At 40.1% G+C, this 14,384-nt stretch overlaps 1 long non-coding RNA gene across 2 annotated transcripts in view; it reads left to right on the top strand.

Annotated features, from left to right (window-relative positions):
• The first annotated feature begins 1,006 nt into the window (after positions 1–1,006).
• The window catches only part of LOC124078803 (uncharacterized), a 51,074-nt gene continuing 37,696 nt past the window's right edge, over positions 1,007–14,384 (top strand). The window contains exon 1 of one of the 2 annotated variants that reach the window (XR_006847062.2): positions 1,007–1,464. This is a non-coding gene — a long non-coding RNA (uncharacterized LOC124078803). Of the gene's footprint in view, positions 1,465–1,538; positions 1,785–14,384 lie in introns of those variants that run through there. The other variant, XR_009224810.1, reaches the window with a different exon arrangement.

The raw sequence follows: 14,384 nt of genomic DNA, 5'->3' as shown, positions 1-14,384 counted from the left end.
AACCCAAGATTGCTTTACCACTGAGCTACATCCTCACCCTTTTTAATATTTGGTTTAGAGACAGGGTCTTCCTAAGTTGCTTAGGGCCTCACTAAATTGCTGAGACTGGCCTTGAACTCACGATCTTCCTGCCTCAGCCTCCTGGCTGCCGGGATTACAGGTGTGAGCACCGCACCCAGCAATATTCTCTTGAACCAGAAAGTAGTGCTTGCAGGGCACATGCCAAACATAACCAGGGAGGGCAAAATAGAAACTTGATCATTTTCAGCACTTGGCACTTTACAGTTTATAAATACTTACCTGCCCTGGGAAAGGTAGACATAGACATCCCTGACAGGGTCCACGGAGAGTCTCTCTCACTATTATAATCACAAATCGGACACAGTTTTGGGGATTTTCCAATTTCAAAGATGAAGTGGCACAGGTAATGCAGTGGGTAAGAGTGCAGACTTCGAAGGCAGAGAGACCTCAGCTGAATCTCACCTTCGCCCTAACTTGCTGTGGAAGTTTGATAGATAATACAGGTTAATCAACTGAATCTCAGCTTCTTCATTTGAAATTAAGAAATATAGTGGGCCCTCACCGAAAGGCTTTGGCAAGGACTTAAAGAATAATACACTCAATGCGTTCAGCATGGTACCTGAAGTTCAACTCAGTCAATGAGGGTATAGTGAGACCGTTACCTTATTTTGCTTCATCTCTTTATTCAAGGTCAATGCTTATGTTTTTGATAATAGAAAGTGAAAATTAAAGTGACAGCCATAGAATTATTCCTTACATATGTATCTGAATAGATCAAACATGTTGGGTTTAAATTAAAAAATCGGAACTTTGATCACAAGAACTTGATGAGGAGCAGGAGACTTAAAGTTTTGGGAGCATCTTAATAGACATATGTAGAGTGAAGTACTTAACTTTTCATGTTCTCAACACTATCAGGCTTGTATGTGACTGACTTTAAGGGTCTGGAGCTGCACGCTGAGCTTTCTGGGTAATGGTCTGTTTCAGGGAAACTGCACAATCAAGCTTCCTGAGTCTAAGCAGGTGGACCGGCTGCCCTTGGGTTTTGGAACTGGACTGGAGCTGTCATTCCACTTACTCAGACCGACGTGACCTTCTTTCCACACCTGAGGCTGTTTTCTATGAGCCAAATATGGATATGCCAGGTGCAGAAAAGAAGTTCTTTACTGTGGAGAATAATTTGGAGTAATATCTGCTCATAAACAGAGTCGTTTCCTCTGAAAGTGATGCATTAGCAGCTGGGCTGGCCACTCGGCACTGTTCTTTCAGGCAGAACAACAGAAGGTCTGAATCACCTTCCGGAAGCACCTTGTGGCAATTTGCTAATTATTTTTATGAGGCCAGATCAGCAATAAAGGTGGCCTTCCTTCTTCGTTCTTTTTCCTAGCCATGTGATGGGAGAGACCATTTCTCAAGCCTGCATATGAGAGCCCAGCCTGCCAGGTGAGGGGGATGTGGAGCCTGATCGCCAGATTGCTTTGCACTCTTTGCCTTTGCACGTCCTTGTTCTGGTCCTGAGTTTTTGTCCTTCTTGGAGTTGGAAGCTGTGTTGTTTTCCTTGAGTTGCCATAACAAAATACCATACACTGAGTGGCTTAGTTCAACAGAAATGCTTCTTTCGTAGTTGTAGGGGCTAGAAGTCTGAAAGCAAGGTACTTGGCAGAGTCATGCTCTCTCCTAAGCCTCTAGAGGAGAAGAAGCTCTGAGCTTGTGGTGCTGCCCGCCATCCTCCGCACTGTTCCTCTTGCAGCTGTGACACTCCGGTGGGTCTCTACCTTCATTGTCACTTTGCATTTTCCCTGTCTGTATCTGTCTCTGTATCTTTAATAATAAGGATGCCAGTCATATTAGATTAAGGGCTCACCCCACTCTTCTTAATGAATTGCATCTGTGGTAACCCTAGTTCCGAACAAGTTCACATTAGAAGACATTGAGAGCGGGATTTCAGCAAATCATTTTTGGGAAAGCAATGGAAGCAGAAGGTATCCAAGGATACCATATTTATGAAGGCTTGGGCAAACTTTGCAATTGCCTGAGGTTGGTTAAGAGCTGCTTCAAGTGTATACTTGGTAGGTAGGTGGAGAGGGGCTCAGTTCCAAGCATATGCTCATTGTACACAAGTGTGTTCATGAGCATGTCCTTGGTGAGCTACTTTTTTTTGTTTAAGTGAACACAGTAATTTAGTAAGACGGTAGCATTCAAACCAACAAATAAAAAGAGGACTTCCATCTCCCTTCTGAATCATCATCCATATTTGAGGGTCACCATCATTCCCGAGGCAACTCTTCTGTGACACAAGCCTTGTTTCCTGAGGGAAGGAAAAAAATGTGCATGGTCATATTGAAAGTACCACAGGAAAGTTAAAACTCTAGAGTTAGATGTTTAAGAAAACCAAACTCTTTTAACCAACAGGGCAGCTTTGAAATTTAATGAAAATCTTCTGAGACATACTACAATGCCATTTCATGAAAATATGGGCGGTTCTGTGGTGAATTTCATCCACAGTGACTTAAGTGCTGTACTAATTTTAGAAATTATGCTGTATACAGAGCTTCTGCATCCTGACCACATTTAATTCAATATTTCCAAATCCTGTGGAGGTGTAGTCCCCTCTGGAGACAGTACCAACTCTACTCAGACAAGATATTCCAGGATTTTGAGACTATTTCATTCCTTAATTATATTACAGATATATACTTGGCATAGTAGGAAAAATCTGAATGTTAAATTAGCTGTGTGAGTCTGGGCCTCAGTTTCCCCAATTGTATAAAAAAAATAAAGTACAATGAAGACTTTGAATTTCTGACTTCTAAGGTTGTCTCTCACATCTATCCTTCTTGTAGTCTATGGTTTGTAATGATTTTTTTCTAGATCATTTTGGAAGGTAGATCAGGGAATTAACCAGGATTTTAGGGGACTGTCTGTGCTTTGGCATTCTGCTCAGTTCTGCTGACAAAAATCTTCTGTTGCATGAAGGATTTCCCTGGTATTCGACCTCCACGTTTTTCAGGCTTGTCGATGCCTGTAGCACAGCAGTGACCTTGCAAAGTGAAACAGCCACTTTGCACTTCTTTCTGCCAGCAATCATGCTCTCCAAAGGCTGTCCCAGAGATTATTGATGAGGGGGCATGGCCCAATGTGATCCCTAATATTTGTGTAGCTCTTTAGACTTTCCACAATGAATTCATGAACACTCATTTATTTAATCCCCATGATAGTCTGAAGGTAGGCTAGACTGGCATTATTATTCTCATTTGAAGAATGAGGAAGCCAAAGAACATTGAGGCTATATTGCCTTAACAAGGTCACAGAGTAAACTAGTGGCAGAGGAAGGACTGGAATACAAATCACAAATTTTTCTGGCTTCTAGTTCAAGTTTCTTTCTATCATATTACATTCAAATTGAACCCACAGATAAAGAAAGGAAAGAACTTAATGTTCTCCTACTGTGTGCCAGAAAATATATTACACAGAATCCAAACCATCATGTTTTTGATCCCAAGGACTGTATTCTTTCCATTCCCAGTATTTCTTTCTTGATACCTGGATGCAAAACTGTAAGTTCCAGGTGCAGTGACATAAAACTGATCAAGTAGGTTTGGTTTCATAGGTAACTCAAACACTCTCAGTTGTTCAGGGCTAGTACAGTTAGGGATGAAAACAGCTCTGGACTGAGATCGTCTTCTGTGTCCTCCAGGGAGATTCCACGGTAGGCGAGTAAGAGTGATGGGAGCTGTCAGGAAATGTGTGCTGCTTTCCCTCCACAAGAGACCCCTGGACGACAGAAAGACCCACGAATGTTGCTTTCCTCTCACTTCCTGGTGTGCTCTTTGGAAATGCCCGGAAGTCTTTATGGCTGCTCTGAAGACTTTTTCCCCTGGGGGCTGGGCCCACAGTGATCTTGATAGGGACTGAGCTGGAGGAAGTATTGTTAAATCATTGCAATAGTGCCTGTCTTATTTTCTTCATTGGCCATTGGTACATCAGATAATATTATGTGATTGTGTTATGGAAATAGAGCTCATTATAAGAAGACAAGATTGTGTTTCTGTGAAAGAATGGGCTTGGGTTACCAGAGCTGTTCTGGGTTCTTGGGAAAGTACATTAAATCCCTGGGCTCCAGTTTTCCCATTTTTCTTGGTGGTGGTTCTGAGGCTTCAAGGAGATGATGTATGTAGAGTGCCACACCCTGTGTTTGGGACTTTTGTATAGTTAGTCCTGGACAAGAAGCTCTTCTTTCTTCTCACCTCTCTTTTGAGTTAACGATATGATTTTGTTAAGGTATTCTGGGATAAGGAACATTTTATTTGAAAGTGGTTTATGATCTTCAAGAACAAATATCAGAGCTTTAGAAAGAAGTTCTCAGCAAGCCTTAATGGCATCCTAATTGTTCCTCTTCTGTGTATTTGGCATTTCTTCCTTCTGGGAACTTTCTTCCCTCTCTGCATATATTTCTTGTGGGGATTTATAAAGAGTGGCTCTGCCTTCCTTACTACAGTGATTGGTCCAGGGTGGACACATGATCCTAGGAAGAGCCAATCACAGTCTTTATTGGAGTTTGCTGTGGTTGCAGTGGATAAAGAGCAGCACCCTTTGCTGAGAGTGTTAGCTGTGAGCAAGGGTGAGCCTGAAGCTGCTGGTGGCTGTCTCTGATGCCTTTAGAAAGAGCCTCCTGAGGATGAAGCCTCCATGATGGAAAGTGAAACAAAAAAAAAATTAAAAAAAAAAGATTACTCATGGTGTATTGGAACCTTTGAATCTATTTGACCGTGCTTAAGTTCACCCTTGCTCTTCTTCTGACTGCTTGATTCTCTGAGACCAAACATCCTTTATCGTTTAATTTTTCTTTTTTTTTTGCCTTTTGATTGAAAAAAACCCTAATGTTTACTTGGAATGGGTGGATAAAATGAGGGTTCTGGTGTCATAGGAAGCATGTAATGAAGAGGTACCTATAGAAGAAGGCAGGTAAGGTGTTAAAGAGGATCACTGAAGACTTATTTTGCCTAATCACAGTGGTCAGGAGCTGGCTTGTTTTTCAGAATAGACTTAGATAAAAAAGCAGGGCCCATGTATTGACTCCTGATTTCTAACACTGTTATAAAAATGATAGACATTTTTGAGGATCTGTCTCCTGTACCAAATCCTATATGTTTTTTTAGGCATGATTATAGGCAATTAGAAAGCTCTGCCTGGCAGTCCTCAAGGGGAAGATGCTCTCCTCGCACCAAATAGCCAGCACATTGCAGTTGTCTGAAGGGAGATGCAGTAAGGACTCAGTCCTGGGGCCAGCCATGTTCATTGGCTGCATTCCTAGACTGGTGCCTCCTTCTGGAAGTCCCCATAGAGAGTTTTGGTGGAGGTGCTTTTCTCCTTTTGATTCAGCGCCTTTCTACTCCTAGCCTTTCTGTCCTTCTCCTCCAAGCTGACATGTTCCTAGGAGGCAGGAGCCTTTTGTTCAGGGCTCCTTCATAGCCAGACTCTTTCTCCACCTGTGCTGCATCCATCTGATTCTCAGGTGTGCCATTCTGTGAGAAAAGTGGACCCCGAGGAGATGGCAGCTTTTCTGTCTATTGTTTGCAGTGTTGCAGTAAGTGAATGAAGCCTTGATTGGTACTTTCATTTTGGCTCATTGTTGGAATTGACCACCTGGACACCTGGCAGCTTGACAGTTTGAAATTCATTCCTGTGGGTTTTTCTAACCATTATCATGCATGATTTTCCAGACTGGCTAGGAACAGAGAAATGTGTCTGGGAGTGAAGCTCACACTTCGTGCAGGATTTTCAACCCCAGCTGTCCATTTAAAGATACTGATGCTCAGGTCCCCTCTCAAACTAGTTATATTGGAATTTCCATGACTACATTTCAAACATGGTAATTTAAAAACTCTTGGTGACCTAATATTAGCCAAGATTGGGAACATTGTTTAAGAGGCATCAGAGTCCTAATCTGTGACATGAATAGCATAGCTTCCGGAGGTTTTGTTCATCTACTGGATGAAAATCATATTAGGGTAGTGTCTGGAAAACTGCAGTTCTCCTGTGGGTGGTAACTAATCCAAAGATGGATGAAACAATATTGATCCATTGCATGAGTCTGTGCATGTGTGTGTATTCTTTGTTGGAAGGATGGACCAGGGAGTAAGGGAATAAAGAATCCAGAATCAAGGAATAGCCAACGCTAGGCCTGAGTGTCCAGAAGCACAGTAAATCAGAGCATGGGGCTTCTGAGATCTTTTAAGTGAACATGGTTCCTTATATATGGGGCAGCTCAGTCCTCTTTGGTCTTGGAGACTGCCAACTGCTTATTTTCGAGGGATGAATCTTGGATTTTCCTTTCCAACTAGCCAACCGTGAGGAATCTTCCTGCTTATCCCATTTCTTCTGTCCATTATTCCAGAGTTGTGCCAAAATGCATTCTATTGTCATGCATAACTAATTAGAACAAACTACCAAGGTAAAGCTCCAACTGCTGAAGGAGTTAGTGGTTAGTGGCTGGAGGGGACAGCCTTGGAGGGGACAGACCTGGGGATGCATTCTGGTCTTGCTGCAAAGCTGCATCCTTGGGCCAGTTTCTGAGCTTTCCCCTCATCTGCAGTGAGATAGGTATGTCCTACCAACTTTCTAGGCCTTCTGGGGATTTATTTATATGAGCAGCTCCAGAAGGTGGAGTTTCTTTCTCTGGTCATTCACAATAGGAGAATGTTCCTGGAGGTTTTAGAGGAGGCGGCAGTCAGAGGAAATTCATCACCAATGTGATCTGAATATTACGCAAAGAGGACAAAGAAGGCTTTGAACGTAGCTTTGTTTAATACACTTTAATGACAACATTATTTTCCTGTTTTTTAAAATCATACATAGTTGTCTTTAGATGATCATACAGATTTACAAGCTATGAGCTCTTGGGCTCAATTCATAGAATAAAGATTACTTTAGGTATCAATAGAGTCACACATGGAAATCTGCTTGACTGGTTCTTATGGGATAAAGACATTCATTTTCCTGATTCCTTATTGAAAGCCTTTTCTCAATCACTTTTAAATTGGTGGCCACCAGAGGGGAGTGGAGTAAGGGGAGAAGGTATGGGGGTAGGAAGGATAGTAGAATGATCGGACACTATTACCCTATGTACATATATGATTACACGACCTGTGTGATTCCATATCATGTACAACCAGAAGAATGAGAAGTTATACTCCATGTATATATGATGTGCCAAGATGCATTCTGTTTTCATGCATAATGGATTAGAACAAATAAATACAAAACAAAACAAAATTTGTGGCTAGTTATTATGGCAGGATAAACTGAAGAGGGGAAACCAGACTGTTTTCCCTTCCAATGCAGCCATCCTTCAGTACAACTACCTGTTCAAGTTCCAGCCATTTGAGGAATAAAATTGGTTTAACTTGGAAGTCAACCAAGACTACTTAAGACACTCTGTGAAAGGGTCTGAGCTTCTATTTAGCATCCATAGGAAAAGCTGTGGTCAACTTATAAGGTCCATTGTGGACGTGGATTGATGTTTGGTGTTGCATGTTTCCCACATCAGTATGCTGCTCACCTCAGCCAGCCCCAGTTTTCTATCATGCTGCCTGGTTTTTCTCTCCACCTTTTATCTTCTTGCAGGATATTAGCAGAACTCAGAAAGAAAATTAGGAGATGGTGACATCTATTAACCACTCCCTTCTTGATGTGTGCTTGGAATTTTGTTCATATTTTAGCTAGTACCTCTACCTAATGCATGGTAATCACGCTTTGTTTATTATCATTGCATGTCTCTTTCCATTGTCACTCTGTAGATGTCTTGAAGCTAAAGACTGTTAAGTCTTTTTTCTTGTGTTATCTATACCTTCTGGGCCTCCCACTCCTAAACCTGGTTACCAGGCTGTACATAATAATCATTCGGTTTTATTATATAGTTCAAATTTTCATCTCTACTTTTTAAATCACCCCATATATGGCCAGCAAAAATATCTTTCTAAAACATGATCTTGTCCAATTTCTACTTAAAACTCTTCAATGACCCCAATTTTCTAAAGGATAAAGTTCAAGTTCCAAATCCTTTGTTTTAGCAAAAAAAAAAAGTCTTTGGAGGTTTTGTTCTCACCTAGTTCTTTGATTCACCAACCACTGTTTGCTCCTCCACCTCCTTAGTACCATCTTATTTTGTACCTTTGAGCCATTACATCAGTTACTCATTAAGCACAAAAATGCCTGTTTCCCACTGCCCACCCCACAGACTGCCCTTCTTCCTTCACAATTCCACATCTTGAAGGGTTGAGTTGCACCTTACAGCAGTCAACATGTGGACCTGGCATCAGGCTGCTTGAGTTCAATTTCTGACGAGTTGTCATTTGTCCTGGCCTTAGTGCTCTTATCTGAAAAATGAGGTAGTAGTGTGCTTGGTGGGAGAAGTCAAGGAGCTAATCTGCATCATCTATAGGAAGCACTTTGCAGGATGCCAGGTGCAGAGTGAGTGTTCAGCTAAGTTTATCTAATTTCTTAATGGACTCAGTGCCAATCTCACTGTTATTTTGTGTGTGTGTAGGGGTGGGTGGGGACTAACAAGGTACAAAATAAGACTAACAAGATAGCTGTATTAACTAGGAAGTAAAGGTAGCATAAAGGTCAAGCCCAGAAAAAAGAGCTCCAGCCCCATTTGGTGTGGGTTTGTCTGGGGAGATGCTCTGGGGGGGGGTGTTGGAACCAAGTACCTAAGGATGCCCCAAAAGTGTTGCATGGAGGTGAGGATGTAGGGAGTGTGGAGTTGCGGCCTGATGAACAGCTGTAACAGGGAGAGAGACTATCAAGCACAGGTGCATGTGGTGTTTGGTGGCTTTGGGATGCAGTAATCTCCTGGTCAGCCCACTGCATTCCAGACACCTGTCTCTTTCTTGCATGAAGGAGAAAAATGGAGGAGAAGAGGCTCAGGCAGCAAAACTTTCTTCCCGATGGAAGGTCAGGTGAGAGGTAAGTTTGTGCCTCTCTTTGTGAGCCTGAGTGTGTGACAGTTGTCCCCAAGGGAGTCTTTTTTAATATATATATTGCATATATAAGATTTTTATTCAAATAAAAATTAATTAACTAAAGCATTTATAATGACATTTAAAAATGTTCTCAAAAGAACAAAAAAATAATCATCAGAGTATGATTACTCTTTAAGGTCAATTTATAAAATAAATTTTCATTCAAATGAAGTATATTTAAAAGTGAAAAGACAAACTCTCTTCTTCTGCATCTTTCACATTATTTTCAATAATTTGTTTTAAAAATTACACATAATAGTTAAAAAAAGAAGCAAATTTTCTTATGAAGTATACAGTTGGAAGCATCAAAATGTAATTTAAAAAAATGCTCCAGTTCTAACATGTACATTTATATTAATAAATTGAGTTCCTTAATCTCTCTTTTAACCTTGATAAATGGGGTTGGTTTGTGTGGAACAGCCTTTGTTCATTTCTTCACAGAGAAGAAGGTGAGGCTGGATATATCAGGGTCCTCTGGGGCTTGGGTGAAGAGGAAGTTGTTTCACCCTTGATGTCCCATGAGTAGACCAGTAGGCTGTTGGCTATGATCAGGATCAATTTTTGCAACTGCTTTTGGTATGTATGAAACAAAAATCACTCTGGATCTTTCTCTCCCTGCTCATGTCCCTCATTCACAATGAGTTAAAATCACTTCCTCTACCCAATGCAAATGGAAGAAGAGTTATTTATTTTTTAACCATAGGTGGGGGAGTTCACAGAGGCCCTTATGAGACTTTGCATTGAAGTTCAGTTTAATTAGGAGTTTGGCAGCTATGTATGTTTAGGTAGGGTCAGGTGGAGAGAGGGCACTGGAAGCAGAGGGTATCATGTGAAGAAAAGAATAGCACTGAGTTGTCACATGTTCATCTCTTTCTTCAAAACTGGAACTGATGGCCATCAATATCATTTAGTAGATGGGGAAAAATCAAGTTAGGGATACAAAATACAACACAACTGTGGTGGGAGAGGTTGTGCAGTGAGACTTATTTTGTCTAAAAAGAATGAAAAAATAAACAAAAATTATTATATTTGGTAGTGATTATCCCATGGCTGATCAGAGTATTGTATAAAGATGGATAGAGCACTAAGCATCCCATAACATGAATATTTAAGTGTTGGAAGAGCCCTCATTGTTTTGCATTCTTTAGGGTAAGCATTTTGTTTTTGTTTCAATAGTATGATATAGAAGAGAATTAACATATTAAAATGTTATGAACTATGAGGTGTTCTTGGGTTCTGTGTGCAAATGTCTGAGAAGTATACTGGGAAATTGATCAGCATTTGGTTGTCCATATAGCTACTTGCCAAAGTGATGTAGTAAAAAGAAATGGGCCTGTTAGCTGGCCAGATTTGGGTGAAAGTCCAGGCTCCTCCTTACAAGCCAGGGAAGATGATTTGTGAAAAGTTGGGTAAATCCTCAAAAACAGAAGTTGACATTATCACCAACTGTTATGTGGATATTTAATGTGAAGTGATCATTGATCTCTTTGGGAGCAAGAAATAATACATTTAATAAAATTCTATTTGCTCCAAGGGGAGTGTTAATTTGTTGTTCTGATCAAACACTGACATCTCATTTTCTATAAGAGGACATAATGTTAGCGATTCTTACTGAGAGTCCATGAATAGGTTTTATGGGGTCTACTAGTCTTCTAAAATTGTGTTGAAAATGTGTGTGTGTGGGTTCACATTTGTGTGTGTCTGTACAAGTTTGTGATATGTCTTATTCTGTAGGTGGGTATCAATATTGGATTCCTTTTCTAATTAACACCTGAGTTACCTGTGAAATTTTATACTTCTCTTTAATTTTTTCAGTTAATAAAAAAATCAAGGCTTAAAATTTACATGATTTAACTAAATGTTATTAGGAACACTGGAGGCTTGAAACGTAAGCTTTCCGCATCCAAATTTGTTGACATTTCTGCTACATTATGCTGGTCCTGTTTGGGGACATAAGCAGTAAATATGGTAAAGGTAAATTCAGTGGGTTCTGGGGAATAGTGACCATTTAAATTCCATTTTTGTTATAATTAAGTTTGCCATTCTTTGCTAGGTATAGCCCCACTTGGAATTCATAATGATTGTCAATATCATCTCTCTGTCAGAACATACAGACTGTGCTTCCCCATTCCAGATGCCCATGTGGTAATTTAAAGACCAGTCAAGGGTTCACATTAGATTTCAAGATTGAAAGCCACTGTGTTTTTTTGCCTGGCTGCTTTTGCTTTCAGGAGACACTTGAGTGCCATGGAGTGTGGTCAGAACATTCTCCTGTTTTATTCTGTGATTCCCAGTGATCAGGCCAAGGACTAATGCACCTTGCAGACAGTGTTTACCTGTCAAGGCCAGTGACTGCTGCCTACTTGATTCCTTGCGATGAGTTTGAATTTCAGGGCCAATTTTCTCAGCTTTGCTCACCTTGTTCAGCCATGAGGATGACTTCCCAATGATATTCAACATTTTATTTTGCAATTTAAAATAGATTCATATTTCTTGGTTCTCGTTTAAAATGACCTTTTCTATTATTTAAAAATAATTAAGTAAATGAACAGATCAAAACATTTCAACAGTACAAACAGAACAAAATTCTGAAAGTTAAAGTGTGAGCCCTTTTCCCACTGGAGAAGAAGTCAGCATTAAACATTTATTTTGTATTTGTCTAGAAAATGTCTGTGTAAATTCATGCAAAACATGTAAATATAGCTTGAAACAAAACTGAGATTATTACACAAGTCTACTTTTCTCTGAGTGATATAACTCACTATTTGAAAGGTCTGTCTGGCTTTCCTTTGCATGAATTAAACATTATTTATTTATATAGTACCATGGATTCAGTTGTTTTTCCTTCCCTCCCCTGGCTAATGCAAGTAATGCTAAAATGAACACCCTTCTTAAATACATCTTAGCATACATGGTCACAGACATTAGTAAAATATCTATAAGGCTAGTTTTCCAGAAGTAGAATTGTTGAGGTAGAGAATCTGTACACCTGGCTCATTTTGTAATCTTTATTTCTATACTATCTAATAACATAATTAATGAGTTCATTTAATTTAGCAATTTAAAAACATGAGCTCCCTAGTTTTTTTTTCTCACAGAACACTTCTAATAATAAATGTGTATGTTTTTTTTTCTCATATAAAACAATTCCCCAACTCTGAGCTCTACCTGGGTTTCCAATGATCTAAGTGATTCTAACACCACCTAGAACTTCTGCAGGTCCCACAGAGGTTAAGGACTTAGTCTCACAAGACTGCCCTCACAAGATGTCAATCACAATCTGTGTGCTATAAAGCTGGTAGTTCCCATGACTGTCTTGTCTAGTTTGATAATTTGCAAATGGCTCAAGAACTCAGGAAACCATTTTATATCACTGTGACAAAATACTGGAAAAGCAACTTGAAGAAGACCTATATTGGGTCATGGTTTCAAAGGTTCCAGTTAATTATCAGCTGGCTCTATTTTTTTCTGGACCTGTGGTGAGGTGGTACATCATGGTGGAAGGAGGGCATGTGGACCAAAACTGCTCAACTGACAGCAGAAGCAAGCAGAGGAGCAGAAGAGAGTCCAGGAATAAAATATACCCTTCTAAGGCAATGTCCCCAGTGATCCATCTCTTTTCACCTAGACCCCACCTCCTGATGTTTCTGCCACCTCCGGATAGAATCACCAAATAGAAGATATATTTTGTTAATCGGTATTCTCCAGACATACAGAACTGATAGGATCTATTTATCTATCCATGGATTGGTTGATCCAACTAATTATCTATCATGTATATATTTAAACTCATGCAAAAACATTTCCATAAAACTTGAAGCAATTACCTCAAATCTTGAAACAAGGTAAGTGCAGAATTTCATAGTAATCTGCCTCCATGTTGTTTCAAGTCTTATGTACATGTTTTTGCATGAATTTGCAAAAAATGCACATACTAAGTATACGAACTATACGTGTGTGTGTGTGTGTGTGTGTAGATAGATAGATAGATAGATAGACAAATGGATGGATGAGTGGATCTAGATATTTGAGAGGAGATTTGTTAGAAGGACTGGCTTATGTGATAATGGAGGCTGAGATATCTCACATCAGGATGGCTGTGAGCTGGAGATACTAGGATGCTAGGAGCCTGACTCAGTCCAAGTCTAAAAACTTTAGAACCAGAGAAGTCAATGGTTTAGCTCTGAGGGTGAAAGTCTGAGAACTCTGTGGGGGGTCAGTTTGTGGGGGTACTGAGGCAAGTCTCAGAGTGCACCTGCTAGACAGCCTGGAATTCTGATATCCAAGGGGTGGAGAAATGTCCAAACTCAGGGTACGCACGCGCGTGCACACACACACACGCACACACAGATAGAGTGAGCGCACATTCACCTTTCGCTCACCTTTCTGTGCCATATGGGTTTGCAGTTGATTGGATGGTGCCTGACCCTATTCAGTTCACCAACTCATGCTAATTTCCTCTGCATACACCTACACAGATGCACTCAGAAATAATGGTTTGCAGTTTTCTAGATATTTCTTAATCCAGTCAAGGTGACTATTATAGATGCAAAGGGTAAGGTGTGGGGGAGGGGTACAGAGCTTCACACTCTCTCTGGGCACATTGTCCCCACAACTCTTCCATTTACAAACTAACCTCTCTAAGCCATCTTCAGGGTTTTAATGGAGGTCCTATTCAAAGGCATGATGAAGTCATCGGTTATAGGTAATTAACTCAATCTCCAGTTCCACTCCCATCACTGAAGTCTGGGGAGTAAGACTAAAGTGCCAACCTTCTAATTAGTGTTCAGTTCCTCTGGCAACCAGTCCCAATCCTGCAGCCATCTAGGTGCTCACGGAGATTCAGTTAGCATCAACTCAGCAGGTTGAAAGAGCTTATTATGGACAACAAAAGACAAGCCTCTCACCCCTATTACTCAGGAAATTAATTCCAAAAGTTTTTAGAACCTTTGTTTTAGAAATGAGTGCAAAGATTTTTTATATATATATATAAATATATATATTTCTTATATAATTATATGTGTAAACATACATATAAAATATTAATAAGAAATATATATGTATTTTTCTAGCAAAACATCATACTAGTCATTAAATTGATTGTTTAAAATATGCCATATGGCAAACTTCCTTCCACCTATGAAACTTCTCCAGGAGATTTTTCTTTCTACCAATGGTTTGTTGTTGTCCCCTGCAACCTGAACTTGACTGAGTGTATGAGCGGATTGCTTCTTCAAAATCAATGTTACCTTCGAGAACTCTGTGACCATCAGGTGCTTTAGATTCCCTCCTCACTGTTTCCATACTTGGTCTTTCTACCTTACAGCTACCTGGACT

The sequence above is a fragment of the Marmota monax genome, unplaced genomic scaffold (genome assembly GCF_021218885.2).
Source record: "Marmota monax isolate L192 unplaced genomic scaffold, Marmota_monax_Labrador192_F-V1.1 WCK01_AAM20220418_F8-fsc00009, whole genome shotgun sequence".
NCBI classification, from domain to species: Eukaryota; Metazoa; Chordata; class Mammalia; order Rodentia; family Sciuridae; genus Marmota; species Marmota monax.
Note: the sequence above shows the minus strand (reverse complement) of the source record. Positions and strands in the feature narration are given on the sequence as shown.